This window comes from Chiloscyllium punctatum, chromosome 33 (genome assembly GCF_047496795.1).
Source record: "Chiloscyllium punctatum isolate Juve2018m chromosome 33, sChiPun1.3, whole genome shotgun sequence".
NCBI lineage: Eukaryota > Metazoa > Chordata > Chondrichthyes > Orectolobiformes > Hemiscylliidae > Chiloscyllium > Chiloscyllium punctatum.
In genome coordinates, this window is record NC_092771.1 from 51,971,910 (window position 1) to 51,998,608 (window position 26,699).

The window sequence follows — 26,699 nt, forward strand, 5'->3', positions numbered from 1 at the left end:
CCGACCGGATGAGGATTCCACTGCAGTTTTAGAGGACACAGTCCGCTGCTCCACCTCTATGGCATGTGTCTGAGACGCTGCATCTACTAGTCATGCTTCTGCAGCATGGCCGAGATCGGTTCCAGCCTGGTCTGGGTCTCCTCATCTCTGAATCAATCTTCTCTCGGAGCTTTACGTACTCCATGACCAAGCTCTGCTCTAATAGTAAGTCCCCTGGCGGGTTCGCAGAGGCAGACAGCATGGCCACGGGTGTGTCCGTGGCTCAGGGCAGTGCCTGCTAGTAGCGATCCACGTGATCCTTTACAGTTAGTCATTTTCCTTACTCATTTCAACTGACTTACAGCAATACAGGGGGTCAGTATTTTTACACAATGGGTCAGAAAGAGAAAGTGAATGCACCACCTTGTCTGGGTTCTGGTGTAGAGCTGAGTAGGACAAACCTACTGGGTCGCCAATATCTTGGATCTCCCCCGAAAATAAATCACCTTTAGTGCCTTTATTAAAAAAATTTTGAAGCTGTTTCTTGTAGACAGAGACAGTGGAAAACCAGTAGATGTGTTGTAGTTAGATATTCAGGTTTAAGAGCTCAGACAGTAAGTAGGAACTAATATTAAACCAAAGCGGTTCCGGAAAAGCAGTTCCATTTGGAAATGGAAAGGTAAAAGTGAAGTTGGCCTTCATTTAAAGGGAACGGGAACATAGAGTTAAGGACATTCTGCACAGGCTGCATGGAGTGCGGATGAGATTATACCTGTATTCTGTTCTGTTTCAAAGAATAAGACGTGATTTCAGGGAAACTTAGAAAATTCACACACAGGAGACTGACTAACACAGGCACTTGAAGAAGTGCAGCAGGCAAGGTTAGGAAAAATCCCAAGATATTCTACAAAAAAAAGTAGAACAGAATAACCAGGGAACAATCAAAGCCAATTAGAAATTAAGGGGTCAATCAGCATATGAAGCTGGAGAACATTGATGGATTATTTCATGAGAGCTTCGTATCTGTATTACCTGGGAGACGGAGGATGCAGTTACAGAATTCGAGAAGATGCATTGTGAGCTCTCAAATAAGATGCAAGTTGGGATGATGTAAAGTCAAGATGAGTTGTATCACTGGATAATGTTTCAGCCAAGAGACGAAATGATCTGACCCAAATGTTCATGACAAGGGAGGTTCCAGAGGACTGGAGAGCAGCTAATGTGGTCCCACATTGCAAAAAAAAAGTGGTGGAGATAGACCAGTGTCTTTTGGGAGTAGTGCAGTGTATCTTATTTTTTGTGGTATTCATAAATGATGTAGATTTGAATGTGGAGGGATGGTGAGAGGGGAGAATTGTTTAGTGTGATCGGTAAGTTTGTGTTTGACACAAAGGTTCGCCAGGTGGTTGGCAGTTAGGAGTAACGCCTTATTTTACAGGAAGATATCAGATGGAATGGTCAGATGTGAAGATCAATGGCAGATGGAAAATAACACTGATAAATATGAGGTGTGGCACTTTAGAAGAAGGAACCAGACAGGGTTCAATGGTGGAGTCAATGAATGGCAGCACACTGGGAAACTCAGAGGGTACGTCTTCACAGATCTCTGAATGTAATTGGACAGGGTAATAAGCTAGTTAAGAAAGCACATGGGACTGTAGGCATTTTGTTTATTCATCGAGGCGTACGTAATATGATCAAAACACACCATGAGTTAGGCCATAGATAGAATGCTGTGTGCAGTTCTGGGAGCGACATTACAGGAAGAATATGATTGCACTGGAGGGGGTACAGAGGAGATTCACCGGGATGTTCCCTGGGATGGAGCTTTATCAGGGATGAAGAGACATTGGATAAGCTCGGGTTGTTTACTTTGGAGCAGATAGGGCTGAGTGGGACGTGATTCAGAAGGATAAGATTACAAGGGACATGGACATGGTGGACAGACAGCAGCTGTTTGTTTATGTTAAAGGGCCAAGAACAAGGAATAAGACGTTTAAACTGCAGCCTTTGAGGTTTAGAGAGGATTGAAAACATGTTTTTCACCCAGAGTGTGTTGCGGTCTGGAATGTACTCTCTGAGAGGGGATTTGTCGTGGGTCACCTCACAACCGTTAAGAAGTATATTGACGAGCATCAAACTCTCATAACATTCCCGGCTACAGGCTACATGTAGGAAAGTGGGAATAGTGTAGATAGTGATGCATTTCTGATGGTGTAGAATATCTCCTTCTCTGATTGTATGATTGTGAAAACGTCGTTATTGAGCAGCCTAAGGCACAAATTGCAGGGTTTCTGAAAACACGTATTAATAAAGATTATGCGACTCAACTGCAATAGCTTCCAAAAGTATGCTATTGTGAAAGTAAACGAAAATTAGCAGCTTATTACAATCTGAAACCAGAGAATGGAGACTGGAAAACAGGGAAATGGCAGAACTGTGAAGCAAATACTTCAATTCTGTCTTCACAGAACAAAAAAAAATCAACAAAACAAAAAAAGACCAGGAAACCCAAGTCAGGTGAAAAAAAAGGAATAGAATGAAATTAGTAAATACATGGTTTTGTAGAAAATATTGGGACTGAAAGTAATTAACATCGACAACGTCAGCATAAATTTATGAATGGGAATCAAATTTGAGATACTGGTGGTAGATTAATTATGGTGAAGCAATGGATGTAATCTATTTGAATTTTTGGAATGTTTTTCGGTAAAGTCCCAAAACTAGTGTGCAGCATCACATCTTATGGAACTGGGGCTAACATATGGACATAGCCTGACCACGGCATAGCTGGCAGGAAACAATGAGTGGAATATTTTGATATAAATTTTGAGTTTACTCTCATGTGTATTTTACAGCATAAATACAAGAAATGTCTGCCTCAAACTGGCACCGTTATAAATAATTTGAATATTGCATCTTGAAAAAAAGGTGTCGCTGGAAGAAAGTTCATGGGTCCTGAGTCAGAACTTACTATCGGTGACACCTGCATCCCCCATCACTGGATGCCAGCTTCATCACCATCGACAGCAGAGGCCACCAACATCGAAGTTGCTGATCCTCAGGTGACATCTTTTCAGCTGGGCCAATACTCTTCCATCACGGCCTCGTCGCCCTCAGTGCCAGACCCACCAATGTCAGAGACATGTCTCTTACAGTTGTGCCCATCTCATCGATGATTCCATGATGCCTTTCCATCATCTACTTCAGCAGCACCAGCTCAGCACCCAACCAACAGCGAATTCCCGATCCTGCGGCATCACCTTTTGGTACTGGGCCTACCTCACACACATTGCCTCTGCTGATGTAGCAGTCGCCAATTCAAGGTCCAGCGCTTGCTCCGGAAAAGTAAGCAGGAACACACTCTCCTCTGCACTGTGCACAGCTCAAGGTTCTTACACTGCTCCGCTTGAGACCTCTCTAGGGCCATGCCCTGAGTCCACTCAAAGTCTGCATGTTTGGGCTCTAGTTACTGCTGATACTGTCCAAGTTACAAGGTCAGTAAGTTACAGAGAGAAAAGGGAGGGAGAGAAAATAAGGGGAACAAGTAAGTTAGAGTGTACAAGCTCCAGAAAAGGAGCCATTGGACCAGAAACACTGGAATAAAATGACTCTTATATTGTGGACGAAGGTTCATGGTGTATCACAGGGATCGGGGATTGGGCCCCAGCTATTCCAAACATACATCAAACATTTGGTTGAGGGAACCAAATGCAATATGTCACAACCTGCTGACAGCACTAAACCATGTTGGATTGTCAGTGGGTGAGGAGGCTGTAGAAAAGCTCTAAATTGATTGAGACAAGTGGAGTGAATAGGTAAGTATTTGGCAGATGCAGATCAATATGGGTAGATGTGATGTTGTGCACTTCATTGAATATATACAACAGCAGCCGGCCATTTGAAAAGGGATTTGTTCTAAAATGTTGATCTATAAAGGAATATATGCCCCTTTATTTGTTTCCTTCTGCGCAGCCGTCCGGGGTCCATGCAGGGCAGTGAGTTCTGACCCCAGAAGTCAATACTGGGAATGGTATTGACACACTGACCAGGGTATATAGACCGAGTAAGTGGGGAGTTGAAACATTGAAAAGGATCTGGATCTCTCTTTACACCAGTCACTGAAAGCAATATTGCAGGAACAGAAAGTAATTATTAAGATAAATAATATGTTGACCTTCATTTCAGGGGGATTTGAGTCCAGGAGTAAGGGTGTTTTACTGCAGCTGTACGGGACATTCGTGAGACCCCATCTCAAACATTGTGCAGTATTGTGTGCTGTTTTGGTCTCCTTACCTAATAAAAGACAAACCTAACATTGAGGGAGAGCAGTGAAGGATAGTCAGACAGATCTCTGGGATGACAGGCTTGTTGTGGGAGCAGAGTTTGAATCGAGTGGGCCTGTATTCCATGGTGTTTAGGAATGTGCCTGGAGATCTCAGTGAAATATATAAAACTCTGACAGGGTGAGACAGATTGGAAGCACAGATGATAATTACCCTGGCTGGGATGCCTAAAATCACGGGCTAGAGTGTTAGGTGCAGTCTGACCCTTCTGCATTGAGATAAGAATAAATGTCTGCACTCAGAAACTGGCGAACCGAGGGAATTCTCCCCCAGATCAGGCTGCGGAAACCAAGGCATAAAAGGGTTACAATAACAGACTTGTGGTGTGGAGATAAAGGACCAGCTGTCTTTGTAATGAATGGGGTAGAAAACTCTACGACTGCAATTCCTATTTTATATTTTTCCGATGGTTAATCACGTTACGGGATATGTATATTGTACGGGAAAACTGAATTGAGGCGATTTCCTCCATGAGCTAGAATGGGGAAAGGGTCAGTATGATGAATGGCCTATTCCTTTCCCGATGTTTCTGAGCAGTTTCTGGGAAAGCTCGGTAAATGTTGACAGAAGCTCTCAGATGTTAGTAAGGAGGCCTCTACAGGGTCATCAAGACTGTGGGTCCCATTCCCTTTTCTGATACTGACACTGGTGCCGGGTGTTGTGTCCAGCTTTATCGTTTAAGACCTCGGAGCAATTTGATGCTATTGAGCATCTTCCTTGGCCAATTTAGGGACCATTGAATAGTGTATCACATATCTATTTGTTGGGGTTACTTTTAGGTCAGATCAGGAAAGCAGGGGAGATTCACTTCTTCAAAGTACATTGGGGAAGGAAATTGGTGTTTACAAATTGGCTTCAAGGTCACTACTACTGACCAGATTTTACAACACGATATTATATTAATTGTCTTTAACTTCCACCAGCTGCCAGACCATTGGCCTGGTCTGGATTAGTAATCCAATGACATTGCCACAACAGCACCATCTCCACATGGGGACCGAACAGAAACCACACTGAGCAGGGTATGTCTGTGCTATTTGATAGCTCTGTCGGAAATGGCTCCTACTCGCATCGTGATGGGACAGTTGGGGTGGTAATTGGTCAGATTGCAATTATTCCCCTCTTAGGGGACTGGTCATACCTGAGTAATTTTATGCATTGCAAGGGAAATGTCATAATTAGAGCTGGAATGAAACAGCTTCCCCAGGGACATGGCTTGTTGTGCAGCACAAGTCTTCAGTCCTCTTGCAGGAATGGGGTCAGGGACCATTGCCTTTGTCGTAACTTCTGTGTTCAGCTGTTTCTTCATGTCACGCGAAGCGAATCGAATTGCTTGAAGACTGTCATCTGAGATTCTGAGGTCATCGTGGCGAGGATGAGGTGGATCATCAACTCTACACTTCTGGCTGCGGACGGTGTAGAAACTACATCCTTGTTTCTTTTTACACGGATGTACCGGGCTGTTCTGTTATTTAGGATAGAGGTATTTCAGGAGTCCTCTCCACCAGTAAGTTGTTTAATGTTCCATAGACCTTGATCCCTGGATGTAGCAGTACAGCAGATTTTAGATATGATCTGTTTGAATTGGGATCAATTCTCCCTCTCTATCAGATGTGAGTTCTGTTGTTAGGAGTGTAACCAGTGAAGTGCGGCAGCTTTAACGAGGTATCATCAAGTTTAGGTACACATAGTTCTGCCTTTGGCATGTTCACACACACTCATCATTTAACCATGGATTGTCTTGTTGGTAATAGTAGACTGAGGGATTATCCTCAGGAAAAGGTTTCAGACTATGATTGAGTAAAATTCTGCTTCTGCCGCTGCTGTTGTTTACAGCATCACGTGATAACCCAGTTATATCTGCAATATCTTTGATTTAATTCTCCCAGTCTGTCCAGCAATGTTTGCATTTTTAGGTCCAGTATCCATAATTATTTGTCTAATTGAACATTTGTGCTGTTCCTATTCATTTCTGGAGAAGTTCTGCTGGTTTGGCAGCATCTGCAGAGACATAAAAACAGAATTAGAATTTCAAGTCCAGTATGATGCTTCTTCTGAACTGAAAATGATTGGAAAATGGGCTTGTAATCCCTTGCCAGAGGTGGGGGATGGATGACAGTGAAGAGAGGATGTGGCAACAGATAAACGGACGTTTAGCAGTGGTGAAAGAGAAGATGATATAAAACGTGTTTAAATTAAGATATGAATGGGGGAAAGGGGTTCCTTCTCTTGAGTGCAAGAGAAGGAGACATAACCAGACAAGGTCATAGGGAGGTCAGGAGGGAGAATGTTAACTATGTGCTATTATGTAGATCTGGCCAGAAGTAAGTTTTCACTGTCAAGGTCATCACCCCCTTCGCAAAAAGGAATTCAGGTGTTTGACTACTTATTGACACGAGTAAAAGTTTCATGCTGCCTCAGTACTGTAACATAGAGAAAAGCAAATCACAATATGAAGTTTGGACTGTGTGTTGTTTACCAGTCACTTTTAGTATTTTTTTCAAATTTGCGATGTTTATTTTTAAATACTTGATCTTGAAGTTAGTATCAGATGGAGTGAAGGAGGTTGCTGGGTAACATTATAGAAATCAGAACATCATAGGAGGCATGGATAGGGTGAATAGCCATAGTCTTTTCAACTGGTTGGGGAGTTCAATCATAGAAAGCATAGGTTTAGGGTAAAAGGGGGAAGATTTAAAAGGGATGAAGGAACAATACTTTTAAACAGAGGGTGGTGTAGGTATGGAATGAGCTGCCAGAGGAAGAGTGGTAGATGCATGTACAACTGTAACATTTAAAAGACATTTAGACAAACATATGAATGGGAAACATTTAGAGGCATACGGGCCAAATGCAAGCAGATGGGATTAATTTATTTTGGAAAAACCTGACCAGCATGGACATTTAGAAAAGCTTCACTCAGATTCAGTGTCATTTTGTGAATTAGAAATTATATTTTGCCCTTTAATGTCATGCAATATATTTCTGGAAATCCCTGACAACGTAACAAGCGGACTTGATAAAGGGGAACTGGTGGACACGATGCTTTCCAGAGATTTTCCACAAGGTATCACAAAATAAAGTTTCTCACACAAGACGGAAGATGGATAACATATGAGCATGGGATGACGATTGGTTAACACATAGAAATCGGAGAATCAGGATTAATGGATGGTTATGATAAAAGTGCTGGAGTACCACAGATATCAGTCCGATGGCATCAGTTATTTACAATCTATACTAATAGTTAAAAAATGTGGTGCTGGAAAACACAGCAGGCCAGGCAACATCCGAGGAGCAGGAGAATCGACGTTTTGGGCATAAGCCCTTCTTCAGGCTTATGCCCGAAATGTCAATTCTCCTGCTCCTCGGATGCTGCCTGGCCTGCTATGTTTTTCCAGCATCACATTTTTCAACTCTGACACTCCAGCCTCTGCAGTCCTCACTTTCTCCTAGTTAATCTATACTGATAGCCTGAAGGAGAGCGCTGAGTGCAATATACATCCGAGATGGAGGATGACACTGAGAATCAAAAGGCAGGCTGCTATTCAATGGAGAGGACTTCCAGAAAAGGAACAGTACAAAGGGATTGGAGTGTTCCTGTATATGAAACATAACGTCAGCATGCTGATACAGCAAGTAACTAGGTTGGTACTTTAGGTGGGTTCTTGGGGTGAAAGGGTTGTGTTATTGAGAACCTCTAAAATGGGGAGGAAATTACTCATTGTGGTTGAAATGATTGAGGAGCAATACTGCTGAGGAATACAAGATACCGAGGGGACTTGACAAGTTAGATGTTGAGAACGTGTTTCCACTGCTGGGTGTGGTATTGTACTCAGGGATGTTGATACCGAATATGGAATCGCGATTTCAAACTGAGATGCAGAATAATGTCTTCACTCAGAAGGTAGTGAATGTCTGGAATTCTCAAACCCAGAGAGTTGTGCATGGGTGCAAGCAGTCGGTAAGAAAGCAGAGTTGAGCTGTGGAGTAGGTCAGCTATGTTCGTATTAAATGACAGGGCGTGTGCGGCTGAATGGCCTTCTCCTGTTCCTATTTCTTATGTTCTCATGTTATGCTTTTGGAAAGTTACTGGATATTTTGATGGAAGTCATGAAATACAATGTTGTATTCAGGAGGAGAAGAGGATTTGTTTGAGTTAGGCCTGGGTGAAGTAGGAGGCTTTCTTCACAGTGAATTTGGGTCTGTAACAAAACCCACATCTGCAGCAGACGTTACAGAGAGGGGAAGCCTGTGGGTCGCGTGTCACTTCCTGACCAATCCTGGATTTTCCAAGTACATTTCTAAAACTACACTTAACCATCGGAGTGACTTCGATATGCTCCTGTGTAACAGGTCTGATGGTCTGAATGGAACATCGGAACAGAGGGCTGAGGAACACGAGTGAGCCATTCGGCCCTTTGACTCTACTCCACCAGGAAATAAGATCTTGGCGCATCTTATTGTGGTCCGAACTGCACTTTTCCCTCCATGCACCATTATTCCTGATTGTCTATGGACAATCAGACAAAGTCAACCTCGATATAATATAAAGATTCAGCCATCCCAAACTTCTGGGAAAGAGAAGTACCACTGGAATAAAATCCCATTTTGTGATTTTCTCCTCATTCATGTTCTGACTGAGGTTGGAGGGTGTCACTGTTTGCTTTTCTAGTTCCACTCCTCCACTGCTCACAACAAATGTTAATATAAACAGGTTGGTGATATAGCCAATGATAAAGGTCTCAGATTGGGTCAGGTTCAGTGATAGGAACAAGTCAGACTGATTTCTTTAATGAGCCAAAAGTAACTAATAGAACTAACGGAGGAGCATGTTGAATCAGTGAGTACCACTGCTGCCTCACATCACCACAGAGCTGAGTTCAATACCAAACTCGGGCGACCCCCGATGTGTAGTTTGAATATTCTCTCCATGTCTGTGTTGCTTTCCTGTCAGAGCTCCAGTTTCACTCAAAGTCCTACAATGTGCTGCTGAGAGTGGGTTGGACATGCTCGGTTGCCTATAGTGCCCATATATGTGTGGGTTTGACCTGGGGAACGCAGGATTACATGCATAGGGTTGGGGACAGGGCTTTGTGGGATGCTGTTCGGTGGGTCAGTGTGGACCCGATGGGCAGAATGTTCTTCTTCCACTCTGGAGAGGTTCTATGACAATGACAAGTTTAGATTATACAAACACCCATTGTTTGTATAATACCTGATCTTGTATGTTTCAACAAGAACATCTCTCATTACACGAATAATCTGTAAAAGCCTCCATAATATACGCCTTTCATTCCTGGAATACATGGTGAAACATCTTTGAACTGTTTCCAAAGGAATTATATAATTTCTCAGGTAAGGAGCCAAAAATACCTCACAACTCTGATGAGAGTAATTTTTTTTTCTCGAATTGTTTTGAGTCTTTGGAACTCTCTTCTCCGCAGAGCATTGGAGGCAGAAATATTGAAATATTGAATGCTTTTGAAGCACAGACAGAAGATTTGTAAATACAACAGAGTCAAGGATTATCGTGAAATGGGCAGGAATGTGCAGTGTGGTGGAAATGCAGACATCGGTACAAATGAAATGGCAGCAGAACATCCAGGAATATAATGCAAAACGATATTATACCATAGATGACATTTTAATATGTTAACAGTAATAGATTACTGTTCCAGATGACCATGGGGCTGCTCTGTCATGAGAGAGAGACCGCTCGTGGTGGTTTGCCCTAAGGGTTACCACACCTCGGGTGATGGGTTGAGGGTGAGAGTGCGTCCCCTTCATGGTAACCTCTGTCGGGGGGTGGGGTGGGGACTTGAACCTGCGCTGTTGGCATCCCTCTGCATCACAATCCAGACGTCCAGACAACTGAGTGGAAGACTGTGTCACTTCAATAGACCGAAACAGTGACAGACAATGCGTAAGAAAAACTTTCATAACAAGGAAAGAAGACGCAATTCAGATATCGGTCAAGATAAAGGTTGAGGACAAAAATGTTCTCTGCCAGAAATTGTATTTTATAAGGAGACATAGAAACATAGAAACATACAGCGCAGTACAGGCCCTTTGGCCCTCGATGTTGCGCCGATACAATCCCACCTAACTTACACTAGCCCACTATCCTCCATATGCCTATCCAATGCCCGTTTAATTGCCCATGAAGAGGGAAAGTCCACCACTGCTACTGTCAGGGCATTCCATGAACTCACAACCCGCTGAGTAAAGAATCTACCCCGAACATCTGTCCTATACCTACCACCCCTTAATTTAAAGCTATGCCCCCTCGTAATATCTGAATCCATACGTGGAAAAAGGTTCTCATGGTCAACCCTATCTAAACCCCGAATCATCTTGTACACCTCTATCAAGTCACCACTAAACCTTCTTCTCTCCAATGAGAACAGCCCCAAGTGCCTCAGCCTTTCCTCATACGATCTTCCTACCATACCAGGCAACATCCTGGTAAACCTCCTCTGCACCAGTTCCAGGGCCTCCACATTCTTCCTATAGTGTGGCGACCAAAACTGCTCACAATACTCCAGATGCGGCCGCACCAGATGTATGCAGATGTTGCATACATCTGCAACATGACCTCAGGACTCCGGAACTCAATTCCTCTAACAATAAAAGCGTGTACGCCATATGCCTTCTTCATCGCACTATTTACCTGGGTGGCAACTTTCAGAGATCTGTGTACATGGACACCAAGATCCCTCTGCTTATCCACACCACCAAGTATCCGACTATTAGCCCAGTACCCCATCATTTTATTACTCTTACCAAATTGAATCACCTCACACTTACCTACATTGAACTCCATTTGCCACCTTTCTGCCCAGCTCTGCAGCTTATCTCTATCCCGCTGTAACCTGACACATCCTTCCTCACTGTCAACAACTCCACCGACTATCTTATCATCCCCAAACTTGCTCACCTAACCTTCTAGACCTTCCTCCAGGTCATTTATAAAATGACAAACAGCAATGGTCCCAAAACAGATCCTTGCAGAACACCGCTCGTAACTGCACTTAAAGATGAATCTTTACCCTCAACTACTACTCTCTGTCTTCTTCCAGCCAGCCAATTCCTAATCCAAACCTCCAACTCACCCACAATGTCATACCTCCGTATTTTGTGCAGTAGCCTACCATGGGGAACCTTATCAAACGCCTTACTAAAGTCCATATACACCACATCTACCACTTTACCCTCGTCTACCTCCTTAGTCACCTTCTCAAAGAATTCAATAAGGTTTGTGAGGCACGACCTGCCCTTCACAAAACCATGCTGACTATTCTTGATCACATTATTTCCCTCCAGATGTTCATAAATCCTATCCCTTACAATTCTCTCTAAGACTTTGCCCACAACAGAAGTGAGACTCACCGGCCTATAGTTACTAGGGTTATTCCTACTCCCCTTCTTGAACAAGGGAACCACATTTGCTATCCTCCAGTCTTCTGGCACTATTGCTGTAGACAACGAGGACATAAAAATCAAGGCCAGTGCCTCTGCAATCTCCTCCCTTTCTTCCCAGAGAATCCTAGGATAAATTCCATCAGGCCCAGGGGACTTAACTATTTTCACCCTTTCCAGACTTTCCAACACTTCTACCTCAAAGCAGTCGATTCTAATTAATTGTTATTCAGTATTCAAATCGTCAACAATGTCCTGTTCCTGAGTGAATACTGACGAAAAGTATTCATTCAGTGTCTCCCCAATCTCTTCAACCTCCACACGCAACTTCCCACTGCTATCCTTGACTGGACCTATTCCTACCCTAGTCATTCTTTTATTCCTGACATACCTATAGAAAGCCTTAAGGTTTTCCCTAATCGTACCAAATCAGGACTTTTCATGTCCCCTCCTTGCTGCTCTTAGCTCTCTCTTCAGATCATTCCTGGCTACCTTATAACTCTCAATCACCCCAATTGAACCTTCACGCCTCATCTTTACATTGGCCACCCTCTTCCATTTAACAAGGGATTCCAATTCCTTATTAAACCACGGCTCCCTCACACGACCCTTTACTCCCTGCCTGACAGGTACATACTTATCAAGGACACTCAATAGTTGTTCCTTGAACAAGCTCCACATGTCAATTGTGCCCGTGCCTTGAAGCCTACATTTCCAATCCACACATCCTAAGTCGTGCCTCACAGCATCATAATTTCCCTGCCCCGAGCTATTACTCTTGCACTGCAGTGCACACTTATCCCTCTCCATCACTAGAGTAAAAGTCACTGAATTGTGGTCACTGTCCCCAAAGTGCTCACCTACCTCCAATTCTAACACCTGACCTGGTTCGTTACCCAGAACAAAATCCAGTATGGCCTTACCTCTTGTTGGCCTGTCTACATATTATGTCAGGAAATCCTCCTGCACACATTGGACAAACACCGACCCATCTGATGAACTAAAGTTATAATTTTCCCAGTCAATATCTGGAAAGTTAAAGTCCTCCATAACAACCACCCTATTACTTTCACTCTTCTCCCGAATCATGCTCGCAATCCTTTCTTCTACGTCTCTAGGACTATTAGGAGTCCGTAGAAAACTCCTAACAGGGTGACCTCAACTTTCCGATTCCTAACCTCAGTCCAAACTACCTCAGATGGCGAGTCTTCACCCATCGTCCTTTCCACCGCTGTAATACTAAATGATTTAAAACTGTCTTTGGCTGAATATAATGCGGTGAGAGAAGTGAAGTAACCAGAGTGACTAATTGTGATTGGATATCAACAATAATTAAATAAGAACATATTTTTGATGGGTCTGTTTAAAATGTGCTTGCCATTATGGAGAAATATAGAGTTGATGGAATACATTGTTCGGAGAGTCTGTTCCCGTGGGAAAGGCCCTCGAACAGGCACTTGAAGAAAACCGGGGTAGAAGTGCCTGCGTGTCGTCTCGTTACTGACAGGAACCCAGAGGGTTGAATGGCTGAACGTTCCTGTAACATGGAGCTGAGAAAACTATCAAATCAGCCACGACCTTATTAAATGCAAGAGCACGTTTGAAGGGCTGAATAGTCTCATGATGGATTTGAATTATATGCGATTTGAAAAACGTACATTTCTAATCCTTCGCTTTATGCATTACATACAGGAACATCGACATTTTTTTCTGAAAATGGGAATTGTTTGGAACAGTATCTGAACATTCTATAATCAGCATGATCCAGAATATTCTACCACCTTGTGGGGGTGTTGCAAAGATGAGAAAGAGAGAGAGACAGACAGAGTGAGACAGACAGTGAAGAAGGGAAGGTGCTGCATGCAGTAGTGAGAGTGGTAGGTGCTATAACAGTGAGTGTGAGGGAACAAGAGAATACGACGATCCTTATCCTGACAGAGTGGGCAAGTTTATTAATGCTTGTCCTGTATTGCTGCGCATTTCTTCATACTGCAGATACTGCACTGATCTGGGTTGGTGAACTCAGACCATGTTTGGTGGATCTGCTGGTGTAGCCCAATATGGGAAGAGAATGGTCCCTGTCTGTAGTCGCCAATCACTCTGCCTCTGTCGACAAAACATGGTGAAATTGCCCCTTATCTGCTATGCAGGGCAGATCCAAACTGAGAAAGCTCAAACATGAGCTCGTTGGTCGTTAAAGATAGCAGCCGTACAAGGATCACAGAATATCCAGTGACATCCATGCGATGGCGAGTACCTCCAGCCATGATGGGTAGAAGAATCGGGCTGGTATTGAATGATACGGACGTCATGGAGTGGAGTGGGCAGTTAATGAAGTGAGTTCGATAAGATATCACCAGGAAACTAGCTCAGCCTCGCGCACACAATCCCTCTGTCACACTCAAAGAAAATGTCACTGAGACAAATTATTGCCAGATTCAGCCCAATAAGTCGAAGACTCTGCTGAGGCCACTCCAGTTATAAAGCTGCAAAACAAATGCTCATTAAAATCTCCAACATCAGAACTCACACTGATATTCCATTCACCCATCATTCCTGAGCATATTGGCTCATATTGCAGGATGTTGCCGAAATATCCTTATTTCAGCATTCTGAAACCTCTGATTTTCCATGAATTTGTCTCTCAATCTCGTTTTCTCTTTTTCCCAAAATCCTTTTGCTTATTGGTATTTAACGTTGTCTCCCCACAACCCTCCCCTACCATCTTTCTGTGGCAGTGATGCTTGTACCCACAGCACCGGTTGTCATGGCACAATGGAGATATGGAGCTGGAAATCTTCATATTGAAGGGACAGCTTGTGGACTGGTGAAACTTGCACAGTATTCCATCCTGGACAGTTTGCTGGTTTATACTGATTCTGGTCTGTAGGGTATTCCATAGTGGGCTTATACGTGTCTGGGCTAGGTCTGTGAGGTGGATTAAGTATCCGGTCCATTTCCTAGTAGAGCTAACACTCGTCCAGCAAGGCACATATTGCTATCAAACCCCATATTTCTGCAACATGTTGTCTATTAAGTAATTACCCATGTAAAACGTAAATATCTATCCCTCTTATTATGGACCCGAGCAGATCCCCTCAATGTACATGGAAAAGGTAGTCTCGACCTGAACACTTTCTTATTTTAAAGGTAAATGCGACGTGATTTATTTCAGATGCAATTCACTTGGTCGAAATATTCAACTTTAAGCAAAACACAATCTGTTCAAACACAGTCGATAAGATACAGCAACAACAAGAGGAACTTGGAATAACTATTGGAAAACCTAACAAAATAACAGTTTATTTAACTGCTAAACAGTTACTGTTCCAATATGGTAACATCCCATAAAGACACACTTGCCAAAAGCACATTCAGGAAACAGATTGTCTCACAAGCAGTTCTCCAATAGAGGAGGAAAGCAGATCAAAAGACAATTCTGAGAGAAATCTCAGAGAGAATGTGTCGCATCCTGCAGCGATTTATTACCTTCCAACCCTGCTGAGACCCCAGCAATAACTGGCGAAAGGTAAAACTTAGAATCCTGGCTCTGTGAGAGTTTGACCATCGCTCCACAGGACTCGGCCGCGGCTGCAAGGACCACAAGGAATAGATTGTATCTACACTGTCTATGGCACTGTAGGAGCCTCTCAAAAATGCCTAGCCTTGCCTAAGCCATTAAGTGATGGCCAGATAAATGTCGAAGTAAAACATAAATAAATGAAACGAAAGGATGCAGCAGTCCTCGTGATCAGACACAGACGGCCTCGGAGCCCAGCAATTCCAACTCTGCCAAAACACAGTAGAACCATCGAGCTTGTGAAGAGAAGGCATCGGCTCTCTGCCTCACCCCTAACTTTGCAATTGGAGATGTGCCATTCACCCAATCATCAGAGATGTCCACATCCCACCCAGACCAAGTATTATTGTGGCATATGAGGGTTATAGTGAATGGAGGTTAACTGGAGCTGTTTGTTCAGTGCCTGTGATTGATGTCAGTCTCCATGGAACCTAATTGCGTCACTGGAGGGTTTCCTCTTCTATTAATGCGGGGCGTCCCTCAACCTGTTATCCCATTGTATAAGCAATAGCGTCATCCTCAAGATGATTTGGATCTGCAGGACAAAAAGAGAGAGAGAAAGAGAATCTTACAACAATAGACTGGAATATTCCAACGATGGATCAGAATCTGAGAACATTAGACTGGAATGTTCTGATAATGGACAGGAGATTATCCTTGTGTCTTTACTATCTTGTTCGAGATTGGCCATGGTTAGAGTTGCTGATACAAGCCGTACTGATGATTATTCAGGTAGATTACTACCCCATCCAAACTGTTGTTGGTGATGCTGGTGAGCCTATACCTCTCAATTCTATAAGCAATGGTGAAAGTTATTCCTATTTCAGTTATTTATATTTAACAAATACATAAACAGTTATCCTTATTTTCAGTCACAAACACCATTTCATCAATTTCAGACTCCTCATTCATAAACATCTAAGAAGGAACAAGGCTATTCAGACACTTAAATCTTCCTTTACCCCTGAACTGTTATGTGCCTCTGTATTCTCTCAGACTCAGTGCTGTTGCTGAATTAGCTGTCACCTGTCCCCTTGTTAACTTCGAATTTTATGGCTCCAGTTCTTTTCTGATCAGTCTTCCAGATGCAAATATCTTGACAATAAGCTTGTACTTGTCTCTCCAGTTATTTCATAATAGGGACCCTATATCAGAGTAATGATGGCACCGGCTGGGTAATTCAGAGGCACAAGTTCTGGATTTAAAGACATTGTTTCAAATCCTACCAGAGCCAATGATAGAACTTAAATTCGTATGACAAACATTGGAATGAAACCTCATTTTACATACATCAGCAATAAGACATCAGTATTTCTTTTATTATTTCACTTATAGCCTTTGGTAAAGAATCTAAGTATGACTGCAGACATACAACAATATGTTTGGCTCTATATTGTCTTGACAAACGGCCTCACAGTCAAGAGCAATTATTGGTAGACAGCAAATGCTGCCCTTGTCAGTGATGCTTTTTAAATAATTATCTCTATGTCACCGAGACAGTGCAAATGATTTTCACCAGAGCAAGCCCTGGCATTATAGTACAATCAGGAGGTAGTGAAGTAACTATGTTTTTAACCTGTAGCACTATGAGAGAATAAGAAGTTGAAACTTGATGGGTATGGACAGACACTCATTATGATGTTTCAAACAGCCATTGAAAAGGTGAGAAATTCCAGATTTCCCATAGGATGCTCGATTCCCAATAGTTTACAAGCCTGTGCAGAACCCTCATTTCGGTTGACAGAGATGTATGGGGTCTGAATGCACTTTAATGCGCAGTTACTGTGTGAGCCAGCACTCAACGTGACATTGTTCACAATCCTGTCAGAAGTTATAATACCTTCAGTATGAAACAGTTAGCCATTCCTCACCCACTTGACTTTCAGAAAGAACATCACTCAGCTGTGGAAGATGGTTTTGAGTCGGGTTTAAAAAATGGCTTCATTCCCACTGCCAAACAACCACGCTAACACAACACGGATGTATTTTGGGTAATGGCGGGGAATAACATGGAACAGTCCCTCTGTGCAGTTCCTGCTCTACGTGGTTATGTGTTGACACCTTCCTGTTCCTGTGTTAGTGACTTGAGAAGCTGAGTGACCTCTTCCTGTTCCTTTCTAAGTGACTCCAAGCGTAAAATGGTCACGTTCAAATCCCGTGTAAGTGACGTGTGGGGCTGAGCAGAAACCTTGTCTTTCTGTGTAACCGCCGGGAGGGACTGAAAGGACTGACCCTCTTATTGCCCAGTTTTGATGGGCTGAATGGCTTTCCCTCATTCTTGTGAAGCCAGAATTAGTCTTATATCCTCTAAATCCTTCCTATTAATATGCACATCCAGATGGTTTTTAAATGTTGAAACTGGACCAGCCTCCATCACGTTCTCTGACAGCTCATCCATACACACACCACAATCTGCATGAAAATTTTGTCCATTTACGATCTCTCTCCTCTCACCTTAAACCTTTATCCTATAGTTTTGGAATCCCGGGTAAAATACCTTGCTATTCAGATTGTCCTTGTCACTAACCATTTTATAAACCTCTGTAATGTCACACCTCGGCCTCCGTTGCTCCAGAGTACACAAACCCTAGTCTGCCCACCCTTTCCCTGTAGCTCATTCCCTCCATGCTCGGCAATATCGTTGTAAAACTTTTCTGCACCCTCTCAAGATTAAAGGCATCCTTCCTACAGCAGACAGAACTGAATTAAACATAGTATTCTAAATCTGGCCTCACCAATATTATGCTCTGTCGAAATATGATCTCCCAACTCGCATACACAATGCACTGACCAGTAAAGGCAAGCATCCCAAACCCATTCTTCTCCACCCTGTCTACCTGCGACTCCATCTCCAAAGATTTATGAACCTGCACCCTTTTGCTGGACAACACGCCCCAGGGCTCCACCATTAAATATGTAATTTCTGCCCTGTTTTATCTTATTAAAAATGCAACAGCTCACATTTGTCTAAATTTAACTCCATTTGTTCCTCCTTGGCCCATCTGATCGAAGTCCATTAAACTCAGAGGTAAATCTTGCTGGCCACTGCACCTCCAATTTTGATGTCATCGATAAACATAATAAAAAGGCAAATATTCAGATCCAAATCATTTATATAAATGACAAATGCAGTTGTCATTGATATGACATTCAGCACCTTGTGTTACACCATGGGTCACAGTGCCCCAATCTGAAAAGATATCCCAGAGCACCCTCTGTCTCCTACCTTCACTCTAATTTTGTAGTCGATTGGTTAGCTCATCTTGGATCCATTTGTCATCTATCGTTACTAACTTGTCTGCCATATGGAATCCTGTCGAAAACCTTGCTGAGGACTGTATCGGTAGCATCTAGCAAACTGCCTTCATTTTTTCTTGCCACCTCTTGAAAAAACGCAATCAACATTGTTAGACACGATTTCCCATGCACAAAGTCATGTTGACTATCCCTAATCAGTAGTTGCATTCGCAAATGCATGTAAGTCCTGTCCCTCACAATCGCCTCCAACAACGTGCCCACGTCAGGCTCAGCATTCAATAGTTTAGGTCACTGTGCCCTTTCATCGTCCCATGCTTCCACTGATCTCTGTAAATGTTAATATAAATAACTTGGTGATATGACCAACAATATAGGTCTCATACTGAGTCCGAATTAGGAACAAGTCAGGTAGAATTCATTAATCTGCTACAATTGACAAGTGCATGACCGAAACAAAGTTACTCAAACTACGATCAAAAGATGAATGACGAACATTTTAGATAGTGCAAATCTGAATACCGCTGTTTCTCTCTCTAATAATACTGACAGATGCACACGTTTGATGACAAACTGAAAAATAAAATCTCTGCAGAGAGTTAACTTGAAAGAACTTTGACCAAATATTAATTGAAGTCATTATGATGGTTCCAAATACCATTCAGCTTATGGAGCTATTCTGCTCTTACAAGCTACTGGGAATGGGATCACTCCCTGGAACAGGTGCATTTAGCTGAATTCCCTTTACTTCAGGCAGTGGGGTGATTCCAGTGATTCCTCGAAAGGAATCCTCCATGAGTGGTAAAGATGACTGAGGAGTTTTCAGCTCACACACATTGCTGGAATAAGGAAGACGGAGAGAGAGGGAGCAACAGGCTGTACCTTCTCAGGAAGGTTATATTTCCCCACTCTCTGAGTTGAATCACATATTAACGTTATCCAGTCGCAAACTGGACCAGATGAGGTCTCTCTGAACAGTGTCTGACCTGTACAACTCCATCACGTTCCCTGATCCATGGAGGTACATCTTTGCTGCCGTCGGACACACAGCCATTTCTTTCATAACAAATCGTCCCATTCGATTTGAAGATGTGTTTCTATGTTCCCGTACACGTTTATATTATAACTTTTAATATCTTCATAACATCCGTACTTAAATGAATGCATTTTATTCTTAAATTATTTCCCCAGTCTTATTCCCCAGTCGAGAAGATAAAATATTAATCAGGTATTCACTCACTCAAAATCGGATATGGTCAATAAGAACATTACTCATTGTCAGGCCTAAACCTCTGATCGTTCAAAGCATAATGGGCGGCACGGTGGCACAGTGGTTAGCACTGCTGCCTCACAGTACCAGATACCTGGGTTCAATTCGGGACTCAGGTGACTGACTGCGTGGAGTTTGCATATTCTCCCCGTGTTTGTGTGGGTTTGCTCCGGTTTCCTCCCACAGTCCAAAGATGTGCAGGTTAGGTGAATTGGACATGCTAAATTTCCTGTAGTGTTAGGTAAAGGAGTAAGTGTAGGGGTATGTGTGTGTTGCGTTTCGGCGGGTCGGTGTGGACTTGTTAGGCCGAAGGACCTGCTTCCACACTGTAAGTAATCTAATCTTTAAAAAAAATCCAATAATGCCTTCATCGCAAGAACGAGTAAAGAGAACCAAGTTTGAAAAGCAGTTTGCTTTTTTTTTACTTCAGTGGGATTACAACCCCCACACTGTACATCAGATGCTGTCTCAGCAATTGCGTGTCCAGATGCTGTAAAACAACCTTAAGATCATACCCGATACCCTTTGCAAGATAAGGTATCATTCCATTTATTTTCCAAATCATGTGCTGTATCTATAGACGAACTTGTTGCGAAATATGTACCAGGACACACGAATCCCTTTGTACCACCGAATTCTGCATTCTGCCTCCAGTTATATAATTTACTGTTGTTTTATGTTCCTCCAAAACAAACTTCCCATCACTGACATTGTACAATTTTTTTCTGCGTAAAGTTTGCACACGCCCCTGCCCTGTCTGTATATCATTGCAGACTCTCTGCCTCCACTTCACATCTTATTGAATGTTTATCCTGGTGTATCAGCAAACTCCAATACATTCGGCCCCTTCATCCAAACCATTAATGTAGATTGTAAACTTTTCAGAAACTCACACTGATCCCTCAAGAGTTCCACTAGTTACAGCTTTCCAACCTGAAAACAAGTAATTATCTCGACTCCATATTTCCTGGTACTAACCAGGGCTCCCTTAGAACATTTTCATGGCCTCCTGCTATACTGTGAAGTTGGTTGTCGATTTGTTCCTGAGCTAAGTGGTCCTCCATTCGGGCCATCTGTTGTCATATGATCAGGTGGAGTTCGTACCATCAATGATCCAGGTCCCTGACAGTTTAAAAGATGAGCACTGAATATAGACTAACTTTTCATGGGATTGCTACCAGGTCAAAAATTTTGTCTTTTAGATTCAGTAATAGAACCATTCTGCAATATTAGACATGTGCTCAAATTTCACCAGACAGGCACTGAGGGGGAGCGGAGGTTTCCTATTAGCTTGATGAGTATTCATCCATTTAACAACACAAACAAGAATCTTCATCATTAATTTAATTTTTGGCTGTTTGTGCTACGTTGAAAAATTACTGCAGTCACTACACATTAAAATAAACTATTGTCTTTGAAAGGACCTTATAGAGGTTGATAAAATCTTGACCAGCATGGATAGTGGAAATAGGCAAAGTCTTTTCCCTGGGGTAAGGGAGTCCAAAACTAGAGACCATAGGTTTAAGGTTAGAGGGGAATGATATAAAAGAGAACTAAGGGGCAATTTGTTCACACAGAGTATTATGTGTGTATGGGATGAGCTGCCAGAGGAAGTGATGGAGGCTGGTGTGATTACAACATTAAAAACTAATCCAGATGGATATATGGAAAGGAATGATTCAGAGGGATATTGGGGAAATGGTGGAAAATGAGACTGAAATACTTTAGGACATCTGATTGGCAAGGATGAGTTGGACTAGAGAGTCTGTTTTCCTGATGCATATTTCTATTACACTATAACAACTCCTTCATTCTATTCCTGTGTATCTAATTAGAGGGGCAGAATGATCTCCTCCTGCCCCATTGCAGAGATACTGACTGGCTTAATTGGGTCTCCCTCTTCCATTCTAACAGCCTGAATGGGTGCAGTGAGAGAACATGGGATAGGCACTCTCGCCGGCTGCTCTGTTTATAAAGATCCTGGATGGTCTGTTTGCGAGTGAAAAGCCCTTTCCTGTCTATTGTCAATAAACACAGACTTCCCTGTCCAACAAAGGCCAGTCAAGGTCAGACTTGAATAACTTCAATGACCGAGTCTTCACTGTTCACGGGGGATGAGAATACCACAGACAGCACAATCATAAGGAAATAGGAACAGCCGTTTCTCAATTTTAAACGGTGGAACCTCTAAATTTAAATGTATACGAATCTCAGAGCAAGTCACCTTCACTTTTATTTTAGTAATGAGGACACAACCAATTGGAAAGATGTAGACCATCCAGCCCCTCAAACCTATCCCACGTTCCCATTGATTCTGTTCATTAAAGTATTTATCAAACTCAGCCTCCACTGCTCTCTTGGGTCAACATTTCGATAGTGTCAACCATGAACTGGACTGTTTGGAACATCGAGTCTGATCAGCTGTTCGATCATTCGATGTGCTTCTCAACAAAATGTTCCTACCTTCTCATTGTAACCCTTGATCCCCTTATTAATCAACACGGATCTACCTCTGACTGAAAAAAGAAACAGAACTCTGTCTGTGTCTCTGCATGTCTGTATGCGCGCGAGTGCTTCTGCTTATTGACAGTAGACAGAGGCTGGTGGAGGAATGTTGTCTTTTGGACTGGAGACCTGTGACCAGCAGCGTTCCGCAGGGTGTAGTGCTGGATCCACTTTTGGTTTTCATTTATATCAATGATTTAGATGAGTATTATAGAAGGCATGGTTAGCATGTTTACGGATTACACCAAAATTAGTTATATGGTGGAAGGTGAAGAAGGTTACAAGCACATCATAATTAATTAGATCAATGAATCATAAAGACGTGCAGCTCAGAAACAGAACCTTTGGTTGAACTCATTCGTGCCAACCAGATCTTGTAAGTTAACTTAGTTTTATTTTCTAGCATTTCTTCTATATCAATCTAAACGCTTCCAATTCATGTCCCCACCCAGATTCCTTGTAAATGTTGGAATTGTACCAGCCTCCACCACCTTTTCTGGCAGTTCATTGCATATATGCACCAGCCTCTGCGTGAGAATGGTCCCCTTAGGTCCCATTTAAATCTTGTCCATCTCACCTTAATTCTATGTCCTCTAGTTGTGGACTTCCCTACCCTGCAGTAAAGACCCTGACTATTCATACTATCCATGGTCTTCATGATGTTACAAACCTCTAGAAGGTGCAAATGTGACTCCAACCAATACGAATGGCTGTGTTTTCCGTCATCCCAGGCCTAAATTCTGAAATTCAATTCTGACACCTCTTCCTTCTCCACCGCATCTCAATTCTAAAATCATTTTAATCAACTTGTTCAGTCACATTATAAAACACCTCTGTGGGATTTGAATCTAGACGTTTGGGCTTACACTATCACCACTTGGCAATAGTCCCAGAACTGCAACATTATTCTCCTGTGTGTTTGTCCATCAGCCTGGTTTGAAATACTGTGACATAACTCCGTGACTTGAATCTAAACCTTCTTGTCCAGAGTGAGAGGCACTTCCACGCAAGTTCAGGTATTGGAATCTAACCCAGAGCTCTGGCTCAGAGGCGTTACCCGCTACACAAGTCTTAAACCATGCCCAGATTTTGGGTCACATTTTAAATATCAGCTTTCAGCTCGTTGTGGATTCGTTAAAATTTGGTTCACTTTTACTGAATTACACAGTTAAAAGAATTACATTGTTTAACAGATGAAAGGTACTCACTTCAAATAAAGGATGTTAAGTTTATGTGCTCTGCCTTCGAGACAAGCTATGAAGCTCTTTAATTGTTTGGCTATGAATTCCACCTTAAGTGGCTATTATCTGACATTTCCAATATGAGAGAAAGAAATCCTGCAGACACACTCTGCACTATAAAGGATCTGGAATAGATACTTATCACTGAACACAAGAGATGTAGAAAGAGCATACTTTTTGGATCAAAAACACCAATCACTCTTTCCCGCCTGTAGGGTGCAACGGCCCTCTTCTGAAAACCACGAAATGATCCAAGGCAGCGAATTACTTGCCAGCCTTTCTACCCCAATACTATCACTCACTGGGTTGACGAGTAGCAGATGGAGTTTAGTTTCGATAATTACAAGCTCTCAGAATTTGGTAAAACAAACTACGAGAAGATATATACAATTCAATGTCAGGCCATTGGTAGTGTTACAGAACAGAGAGATCTAGTGGTTCTGGTATATTCCTTTGAAGTTTGCATCATGTGTAGGCAGGCTGGGTATGAAGCCGTTTGACTTGCTGGCCTTCATTGCTCAGACCTTTGAGTACAGGAACTGGAACATTATCTTCAGGTTGTGCTGGACATTCATGAGGTCCCTCCTGGAGTACTGTGTGCAGTTCTGGTCACCCAGTCACATTGGATATTATTAAACTGAAGACGGTTCAGAAAAAAAATTAACAGGATGTTACTGGGAATGGAGTGTTTAAGTAATGAGGAGAGCCTCGATAGACTGGGACCTTTTCCACTGCAGCGTAGAAGGTTGAGACCTTATCAATCTTATAGAGGTTTATAAAACAATGAGGGGTATCGATAATGTTGAATGGCAGATGGCATTTCTGTAGGTTGGCGGATTTCAAGACTGGGGGTAATTTTAAAATGACAGGAGAAAGTTTAACAGAAGACATAGTGTCATAGAGCTGTCCAGCATGGAAACCGATCTTTCTATCCAACTCGTCCCTACTGATCAGATGTCCTTTATTAATGTAGTTCCATTTGCTAGCATTTGGCCCATATTCACAAAACGTTTCCTTTTCATGTGCTCATACAGATGCCTTTTAAATGTTGTAATTGTACCAGCCCACAACTTCCTCTGGCAGTTCCTTACATACACTGCACCCTCTAATTGAGACGGTTGCTCCTTAGATACGTTTTAAGTCTTTCCCCTCTCACCTTCAACCTATGCCCTCTAGCTTTGGAACGTGCTACCTTGGGGAAAGGATCTTGGCTATTCACGCTATGCATTCCACTTGTGACTTTGGAACCTCTGAGATGACCTCTGAATCGCTGGTGCTCCGGGTAAAATAATCCCGGCCTACTCAGCCTCTCCATAAATCTCAGAACCCGCAATCCTGGCAGTATCTTTGTAAATCTTTTCTGAATCCTTTCAGGTTTCACCCATCCTTCCTCTATGATCGAAACCGTAATTGCACGAAGTATTTAAAAGTGGCCTAACCAATGTTCTGTCCAGCCGCAATTTGACTTCCCAACTCTTATATTCAGTGCAATGACCAAAAACGGCAAGCATACCAAAACCTTCTTCACTATCCGATATACCTGTGATTACATTTTCCAAATACTATGAACCTGTACCCCAAGATCTCATTGTTGAGCAATACTCCCCAGGAACTTAACTCTAAATGTAGAAAACAAGCCGTGATTTTCATTTCAAAAACGCAGTGTTTCACATTTATGTAAATTCAATTTCATCTGTCCCTCCTCAGCCCATTGGTTCATCTGATTAAGATCCGGTCTCCTCTGAGATAACCTTGTTTCTCTGTCCACTGCACATCCAACTTTTTTGTAATCTATAAACGTCCTAATCATGCCTCCTATGTTCATATCCAAATCATTTATATGAATGACAAATAGCAAAAGAACCAGCACTGAACTTTGTGGCACTCCACTGGTCACAGGCCTCCGGTATGAAAAGCAACCCACCAGCATTACCCTCTGTCTTGTACCTTTGAGCCAGTTCTGTATACAAATGGCTAGTTCTCCCTGTATTCCATGAGCTCTAACATTGCTAACCAGTATTCCATGAGGAAATTTGTCGAACGCCTTACTGAAGTCCACATAGATCACGTGCAGTGCACTGCCCTCATCAATCCTTTTCATTACTTCTTCAAGCTAAAATAATCGTGTTTGTGAGACATGATTTCCCATGCACAAAGACATGTTGTCTATCCCTAATCGGTCCTTGCCTTTCCAAATAAATGTACATACTGTCGCTCAGGATTCCCTCCAACAACTTGCCCACCACCGATGTCAGGATCATTGATCTATATTCTTAGGCTTTTCCTTCCCAGTTTGTTTAATGATGGCACCACGTTAGTCAGCCTCATGTCTTCCAGTACCTCACCTTTGGATATTGATGATAAGAACATGCCATTAAGATTCCCAGAACCAATTTCCCGACCTTGTCACTGAGTTCTCATGTATACCTGATCAGGACCCATGAAGTGCATTTTCATTACACATCATTTGGTTCGTGTATGGATGAACAACCTGAGAAGTGATGGAAGTGGGTAACGTTACAACGTTTAAAAGACATTTGATAAGAGAAGGTTTGGGAAAATATGGTCCAAGCACATGCATGTGGCACTGGTTTAGTTTGAGATTATCATCAGCATGGACTGTATGAGCCAATAGGTGTGTTTCCAAACACCCAGGTTAACTCTATGACTCCATGTGTGTTTGTATGTCCAAGTATGTATCTGCATATTTCCTTCCGCGCTTGTCTATTTTTGTGTGTCTATATGTGTCTCTGTGTGCCCCCTGAGTGTATCTATCTCTCTGTTATGTTCTGTTTCTGTGTGTGTGTGTATGTGTGTGTTGATGGTGCAGTGAGCTGCTGCCTTCCCTCGATCCGTCCCAAAGAGAATCCCTGATGATTTTTACCCTCCACTCCCACCTGTACAGTGGTGTGGAGAGGGAAGCAGAGACTGACAGCAAGTCCGACAGCATCTGTGAATAGAAATGAGAGTTAAAGTTTCGGGTAGAGTGGCCCTTCCTCAGAACTCGTGTCAGGGGGATATTACCTCACTAAGCACCATAGAGACTGCCAGACTCGCCCTACACTGATACACACTGTTACATATTGATATACACAACATTA